Source organism: Talpa europaea (assembly GCF_964194135.1).
Source record: "Talpa europaea genome assembly, chromosome: 8".
Classification (NCBI taxonomy): domain Eukaryota; kingdom Metazoa; phylum Chordata; class Mammalia; order Eulipotyphla; family Talpidae; genus Talpa; species Talpa europaea.
Window position 1 is genome coordinate 61,019,026 of NC_140075.1, and position 9,247 is coordinate 61,028,272.

The following is a 9,247-nucleotide window of genomic DNA, read 5'->3' on the forward strand; positions in this document are numbered from 1 at the left end:
ACTGCAGGCACACGTGAAAGGTTAATAAAAGGTTTATTTACAAGGGAAGGGGAAATGAGGAAATGTACAGCTCTGGGAGAAAAGCGGGAGACAAAGTTTTAAATGAGTCCTACCCAATCCCACGATCAGGAATCCCAAAATGGTGCTCTCAGAGTTGGTGGCCAGCCAGGAGCGGTGAAGCCAGGAGGCGAGCGATCGCGAGCCAGAGACCCCAAGGCCCATGTGTTTGGTTTTTATATCCAACCTGGCAGCCCAACTCCACCCTCAGGTCCCAGCCACCCTCCCTTGGTGGTGATGGGATTTGTCTTTCCCAATGTCTTGATGGCTTTAGTCTGGAGTGGGGGTGGGGTCCACAAAGCCTGTATGGGACTAACTCAGGACATCATTTCCCCCTAACACTCCCTGGCCCCCGGAGGAGGGTCCCACATGGTGCGCAGACCTCTCCTGCCGCCCGCTGCTCCCCTCAGCAGTGTACTTCGGTCCTTCTGCCTGCTCTGCTCCCTGCTCTGGCTCTGGTGAATTCTCTCACCCTCCCTTGCTTCTGACTGTACCAGTGCTTGTATAAATAACTAAATAAATATTTAAAAAAATAGAATAAAATAAAATAATTTCCTGTGAACTGATCCAAAAGGGAATAGCCATCTACATCCAAAGAAATACAGACTTGGTTTTTCTCTCTTATTACATCAAAGACCAATGTTCTCACTTTTAGTTTCTTTGTCTTAGGTTGATTCATTATTTTCTAGATCTTTGCCACCTGTTCCAGTTTTCCTTTTATTCTCTTTTCATGTTTATGTGGTTTCTATCTGACAGAATTGTCCTTTCATTCTATCTTCTAAGGCCCTTTCATATGCCTAGGTCACATTTTTCAAGGAACAGGATTCACTCTCTGCTCTTAAAAAAAAACATAGGAAGTGTTTCTCAGAGAATGGCTAAAGAAGCTGTGATAAATCCATTCTATGGAATATTATGAAGCCGATGTGTTAGCATCATTTTGCTTTCCACAATGGACAAATACCTGGAGGGACTGGTTTTCTTTCACACTGGAACCTGGTAAAAATGTTCATCTGAGACTGCATCCCAACATCCATATATTCGATCTTCATCACCATGGAAATGGTGGCAAAAAGTGAAAGGGGGGAATTGTTAGGGGGAAAAGCATGTCCTAAAGCTAATTCCATACAGGCTTTGTGGACTCCACCCCCACCCCAGGCCAAAGCCAAAGACACTGGGAACTCCAAATCCCATCACCACCAAAGGGAAGGTGGCTGGGACCTGAGGGTGGGGTTAAGCAGCCAAGTGAGTATAAAGACAGACATGTGGGCTTTGGGGGGCCCCCCATTTTGGCTCTCCACCAGCTAGCAGCGTCCGGCCAGCTCTGAGAGTGACTTTGGGTTTCCAGGTTGGCGGATCGGGTAGGACGCATTAAAGACTTTATTTCCCTATTTTCCCCCTGAGTTGTACATTTTCCTTATTTCCTTTTCCCTTGTAAATAAACCTTTTATTAACCTTTTGTGTGTGTCTGTAGTGGAGTATTAATATTTCCCTTTTAAGTGCACGGGTGAGGACCCACAGCCAGGAACCCGTTCAATATCGGGGCTGTCCTATAACAATCATAGACATATGATTGAATACCACAACTCATGTTCTGGCTATTAGTCATTTGGACATGGTCATCAGAGAAAATTATATATATGTGTGTGTATATATATATATGAATGTAATCATATGTCCTTTAAAATTTTTAATTAATAATAGAGTAGGCCATTATACTTATATCCCCTAACTTCTTTCTACCTCTCTATCTCCCCTTTCAATTTTATCTAAAAAAATCTCTATTCCACTCTCCAGCTGATATCACCACTTACTCTCTTGATAACATTCCTTTCTATCTTTTCTAAGACACAGCCAAAACAATCATGTTCTCATGAAAACTTTGTCTAACTGTTCTGTTAAAATAAATGTTTCCTTATTTCTGTGTTCATTTTATAATTTTGGGGGGTGCTATTTGGTATATGAAGACATAAGTATGTTTGTATTTCCTGCGATGCTGTAACATCTCGTGAAGAGGCAATGTTTCACTGATTTTTCAATTTCTTAAAACTAGCACAAGATTTAGCTTCCAGAAAAACTTTGATAAATTGCTGTAGACTTTGAAATAGATTGGAGATATCACTTTCAACCCTTACATGCAATTTGATAAAATATTTTAAGATAGTAACTTACATTAATGGCATTTAAAAGAAGAAACCAGATTAATTAAAAAAAAAATCCCCACCTACCTTGACAGTTCTTTTGTTCCTGGTAATCTGTAGTTGGTCCCCTGCAGTAAAAGACTGCCAGATGCCCCAGGCCACTTGGGGTGTCTGCTGATGAGCTAGTTGCCATGATGGATTTTGAACAGTAGGGGGCACTCTAGGCTTTCCTCTAAACAGGCACCTTTTCCCTCATGCTCTGAGATTGTTGATTCTTAGATACTGAAGATTTGAATGAGGAGAGCATCAAAAATAGTCATAAACCATAAAAACGGGGAGAATATCCATATATTCATCTGCAAGGAAAATTCTGCTGCTGTGATGGATGTGGAGAAAGGGGATGAAAAGTTGAAATGGAAGAAAAAGAATGAACATCTGGAGAGAGATGAGCTTCATCATCGCTGAGCAGAACCAGCCAGGTGTACCTGCAAGGTGGTTGGGGAAAGTGTCGGAGAAGAAAGGAGATGGAGAGGGGCCACTTGGACACATTGTACATGTCCTATTTCTCTTTTGGTCAGACTCTTATTGGAGACATTGTATTTGTATGAAAGTCCGAGGTTTTGTCAACTATTAGGTCTGCAGCTTTGGGAGCATTCCAGGGTAAGGGAAAGATGACTCAAAGTCCATGTGGAGCAATAAGAGGCCTAGAGGGGTTACAGTGGGAAGTAATGTACAGCCCCCATCCAAAGGCAGCCTTGTATTTATCAGAAACAAGTACAAAGGTGGGGCAAGTATGAAGGGAGTATACATGTGTGGGGGATGCATTATTGGGGATGTAAATTAGGGTGGAATGACCAGGGGTTATTGCTTGGGGGCTCCATTGTTCCCACTGGTCAAAGCATATTATCTCTATTCTGAAAACCTGCTGTTTTCAGCAGATACTGGTTTCCCAGTATATTCCCCATACTCACGTTTGCCCTTGGCGAGAGGCCCCCTGCATGATCGTAACTGACAAGCAGGAACTTTGGGCACCAAGACAATATCCTTGAGAACAATGCAGGCTGGAGATGCCACAAAGTTTACAAAATTAGCCTAATTTTACTTAACTGTATTTATTTCTTTAGGGGAATTACATAAACAATGCATTCAGTGAGACATTCTTTCTTCCTGAGAGCTTTCTTGTAAATGAATACCCAATCACTTTTAAAATTATGTGTCCTGATTTTTGTCTAAGGAAATTGGGTCACTGACCCTGATACATTTTTCAGGCTTTACTTAACCAAGATGAGGACTTTGTTTTTCTCTGAAGTAACCTTTCCCTTTCTTTGCTCCCCTCTGACATGTCTGAATGCCGGGGCACTTTAAGGGGAGGCAATACTGGCAGGGTAAATAGACTAGACAGTAATATAGTAGACAGCTTAGCAATGATATAACAGCATTGCCAGTGCCCTGTTGAAAGTCTATTAGGATGTCTCTGTGCTCTCTGATCTCCTGTATCCTCTCTTCTAAAGACAGATTGAACTCAGCCTCCCTGTTACTTTCTTCTCAGTTCTCTGGGGCCAATTCCTAAAGAAATTAGTTTCCTTCTTAGAGGTTTACCTATCTCTGTAAGCCAAGCTCTCTCCATGACCCACTGCTTTTCTGCTCTTCATTCTGGAGGTCCCTGCTATATGACCCCCAAATTGGGTCACTTCAACTCTCTTAGCAAGGCGATCTGGATATCACAGTTTCTCCTTGCCACAGGGGTCACGGACATTTCAACCTCTTCAGCACTACCCTCTCCGTAAGGCAGAAGCTTCCTTTGTTATGGCCTATTTAAAAAAAAGAAAAATTTGTAAAACTAGAACTGTAAATAACTACCACCAGTGTAGGGGAGAGAGCTTTCTTGTAAATTAGATTTTGGTGAATGATTTGATGGAATAATTAAAGAACTCAATCTGGTAATGTTTAAGCACTTCATTAATATATCTGTGTTGAAGTTTAAATGTCTATGAAGTATGATCTGTCAGTATTTTTCCTTATGTTTTCTGTCACACTTAGAAAATCTATCACCATCCCAAATTTATTAAAAAATAGTTTATCTTTTATGTTATTTAAATATATTAAATTTTATCTTCTTTTAGAATTTATTTTTGTAACATATTAAGGTAGGGATTCAAATTTATTTGTTAATCTCTAAATGACTCACCAGTCATGAAGATACCTTTTATTGAATATACCATCTTTCCCCATTTTTATTATAACTAAATTTCCATAAATTATTTGTATATTTAGACTTTTTATTCTATTCCATTAATCTATCTATCTGGACCAGTCCATAAACATGCCTTTTCTCTTAATGAGCATTACACTCTGTTGCATTAACGGTAGAGGAAATCCCTCTCAATTCTGAGAAACTCGGGGCTTCCTGACCTGCAGTTATCTGCAGCATCAGATTTGGTCTCTAGAGGAAGATGCTACACAGATGAACTTGGTAGGAAGCCAGAAAGCAACCAGCCTTTGAGGAAAAGCTTTTGCTTTACTTGTGAGCCAACTCCCTCTCCAAGGTGTGAGCATCCCTGCAGCTGACTGGACCCAGGACGACCCTTCGATTTCCCTCAGACATGAAGCCTGGCCTCATCTTCTTGCTAGTGCTCATACTCACCCTCGGTGAGTAAAGTCTCTTTTTATCCTTTCTGTGGTGTTCTCATTAAGAATCAGCCTGAAGAAATATTCCCTCCATCTGATCCCGAACTGGTGTTGCAGGAGGAACAGGAGCCCAGACAGTGACTCAGCCCGAGGACCTCATCTCTGTCCTTGCAGGGACCCCCGTGAGGCTTGTGTGCAGCTACTCATATTCTGGGAGCCCTTATCTCCTCTGGTATGTCCAGTACCCCAAACAACCCCTCCAGTTTCTCCTGAATCACCTCTCAGGGAAGAATGACAAAGGTTTTATGGCCAAGCATGACAAGAGCACGACTTCCTTCCATCTGGAGAAAGCGTCAGCTGGGGAGGAAGACTCAGCCACATACTTCTGCGCCCTGAGTGCCACAGTGACTGGGTGTGCAGGTGAAGTGCAGCTCAAACCCCGCGCTCCCAGGAAGTCTGTGGTTCTTGGCCCCAGTGGGGCGTTCTCTCTCTAGAGACTGACACTGAGTTTAGATCCCGGACCAGCAGTCGTCAGTTAGCTGTAGATTAACCTCAAAAATTGTCCAAGAAAATTCTCATTATTACAGTCTAAATTAGTTTTAAAAACAGTAAGTATATTTTTCTGTCTGGTAGTACCTAGAAAATACCTTTGAAATAAAAACGAGATTGCATAGCATAAAAATATTATTTCCTAGGTTCAGAGGACCTCTCCAGCTCTCAAAAGTGCAGACCCCTCTCCAGCTCCTCTTCACCCATAGTACCCAATATGCTCATCACCTCACATCCAAGCACTGGTCCTTGGAAGGACAGTACAGTTTTATGATGTGACAGTTCATCTTCCTGCATCTAACACCTTTCCTCTCATGTCCTTCATGGATGCCTGTGATCTTAATTGTAGTCCAGTGAGGAGGAAAAAACCCAGTAACTTGAACAAGGGACGTTTAATATAGAATTATTAGATAATAATAGGAAATCAGCTACTACTCATGGTGGAAAAGAACTCTAAAAATATAGGAAAACCTATGTAGGGAAAACTCTTAGTGTAAGCCAGAACTTCCAAGTAAATGACACATGGTAATATGTACCTCCCTGGCCTACTAAGCCTGTGATTCAAACCTCCTTGGGGAGGGTGTGGCTGTAGCCTACGGGATGGTGGAGAAGTGTGTTGAGGTGCCAGGGGAAAGGATTGGCCAGCAGGAAAATATCTACCAAGTTTCCAGCATTTGTAGAAAGCTGGTAAAGGGGTCTTCTGAACTTGCTTTGGGTAGTTGGGAAACTGCCAAGAGAACACCTGTGGGGCTGTCTCTGAGCCTTGCTGGGGGTGTGATGGTGTGTTCCACAGGCTGGCCAAACATTGTAGAAACATGTGAAAACATTCCAGAACCAGAAGAGAAGACTCTTGTTCCTGCAGTGTCCTCCCAGTTCCATCAACTGAGGAGTTGTCATGCCAGCTGGCAAAGGTGAAATGTGTCCAGGGTCCAGGAGCAATATGGGCAGTGATCCTTCCTGAACACTTAAGCTAACAGGAAAAGGAACAAGATGAACTTTAAAATACTGTAATAGGAACCAGGAAAATAAACACATTGTATAGTTGCTAGAAGGGTGGTGGTGGGGTGGTGGCGGTGGTGGTGAGAATGGAGCTCCCAAATCAGTTTTACCTAACCTTTAAGACTATTCTGAGTCCACAAGATAGACTCAATAAAGGAATGTTAAATAAATTCAAGTAAGAATAACTGTAAAAAGTAGCGATCCTTTTGTAAGGACCCTTCTGTATTAACATGATTTCACTGCCTTCTTCAGGAAACTCAGGCAAGTTAATTTATTTAAGCGAGGAATATTCTCATGTGGCCAAATAGCTGCTTGATCAGGATCACCTATTTGCTTAATGGAAAAAATAGTTTTCTCATTAAAACTTACCGCAAGACCTTTGCCAGATTTTTATCTACCAATCTTAAACTTTTATATAATAAGCCTTGCTAATCCAAACTGGCTCTTTTCCCTGAAATATTCACACACTTCAACAACTTAAGAACAAAGAAGCCCCTATAGCTGCCCCTGTCTAATTTAATCTTTTTTTTTTTAAAGATTTATTTATTTATGCATATCAGAGCTGGGGTACAGGCCAGAGATGCGGCGGGGGCGGGGGTTAGAGGATTCACCAGAGACAGAGTGGGGAGCAGAACAGGCAGACTGACTGAAATACACTGCTGAGGGGAGCAGCAGGTGAGTCAGGAGAGGTCTGCCGCACCATTGGGTTGCTCTCTGGCTGGCCGGGAATTGAACTTGTGCTGCAGAGGCTGCGGATTGCTTCATAGTGCAGTGCCTAACCCCTTGCACCACCAGGGAGGCCCTAATTTAATCTTTTTTTGACATATTATTAATGTAAAGTGTACAACCATAAAACTTAAAAAAAAATTAGGAGAAATTGTTTGGGACCTAGAGGTAGGTTAAGAGTTCTTGGACATGGCACCAAAAACACAATCTATAAACGTAATAAAAATTCTACTTCATCAAAATTAAAATCTTTGGCACTGTGAGATACTCCTTTAAGAGAGGATTAAAAGGCAACCTTTTGATGTAGAGAAAATATTTGTAAATTACATATCCAACAAAGGTCTTATATCTGGAATAAATAATAAAACTCTTCAATCTACTAAAAACAAACAAACAAAACCAAATAGAGCCTCCCTTGGTGGCTCAGTGGTTGAGCGCTGGGCTGCGAAGTTGCCCGCAGCCTCTGCAGCACTGGTTCCATCCTGGGCCTCCGGGTGAGGGTCCCACATGGCGTGCAGACCTCTCCTGCCATGCCTGCTGCTCCCCTCAGCAGTGTATTTCCTCAGTCTGGCTGTTCTGTTCCCTGCTTTGGTTCTGGTGAATCCTCTCACCCTCCCGCGCTTCTGACTGTACCCAGTGCTTGTATAAATAAATAAATAAATAAATCCTTAAAAAAAAAAAAAAGGTTTACAAAACAAAACAAAACAAACAAAAAACAAAACCAAACAATCTAATTGGAAAAAGAATGGACATTTCACCAGAGAGGAAATATGGATGGAAAATAAGCAAATGAAATTATTTTTGACATAATGACCCATGAAGAAAATGCAAATCAAAACTACGAATCACTGTGGGCTATCACTGTGAACATGTTTGAACAGCTAAGATACAAAATAATGATAAAACCTAAAGTCTAGTTGACTTATTTTGATAGTCATCCAACCCAAATGGTCTTCTATAATCATCTTCTAGCACTTTCTAATGGATACATTGCTCTGGGCAACAATCCCTTCCCTTCTGCTTCCCTAGCTTCCTTCCATTTCCCTCCCATTCCGCCCCGCCCTCAGCCCCATTTGCACACAGAATATTTAAAATTTAATTTTTGAAAACTCAATGTAAGGGATTTTTGTTTTTCTTTCTGTTTGTTCAGCATCAGAAGCCATCTTCTTGTAACAACTTTTGAGTCATTAACAATAATGTCAGGCTCTGCTCTAAGTAGCATTTATTGTTATCGATAAATTTTTTGGCCACTCTAAAGAGGTAGTGTTATTATTGCTCATCACTAAAACTTTACAGTCAAGAGAGTCTAGGCACCCAGGACATAAACAGCCCCGGATAGAGAGAGCTGAATTTGACCTCAGTGGCCTGATTGCAAAGCTCATTCTCCTCTTGTACCCCTCTGCCTTTGCCATGGAAATTGAAAATATCAGGTACTCATTGTTGTCAGGTGAATACTAGGACTATATTTGGAGATAGGGTCTTTAAAGAGGTGACTCAATAAACATGGAGTCTTTGGTGACTCTGAATCCAAATGAGACACAGGGCAAGGTAGGAATTAGGCAGTTTTAGGGACATTGCAGAAGGGGACCTCAGAGAATTGAGGAAGTCTTCAGAGATAAGGGCAGCAAGACGTGTGTAACCAATACCACCTGGAAAAACAACATCCCAGGACCAAGGACAACATTGTTAACACTGGCCTTGGTTTCCTTCAAGTGATAAAGGAAGGTAGAGATTGGTGAAATGGAGAATGGTTTAATTTATGGACAACTTAAAAGGACTGCTGTTTAACTTCAATGCAGAGATGCTCATCCGAGGACTGGGCCATAAAGATAAAGAAGTAACAAATGGGGAAAGAGAAAGCTGTTAGATAAGGAATGTGAAGATCTCCCACTCAGTAGCAAATTAATTAAGACAGCTGATAACTAACCAATCACAAAGAGACTGGTGGAGCTTTAGAATAATTAGGGAAAGAAGGTATATATTCCCTGAGACAGGACTCCACTTTGGCTTCCTTGCCCTTCCCAGGTCTGGTTTCCTGGCCTGGGAGTACTACTTTATTTCTGTTCTTTTTCTCCTCAATAAACTTTTTCTTTCTCAAAACAAACCTACCTCTTCTCGCTTGCTTGCTTGAGCGTTTGCGAAGTTCCTGC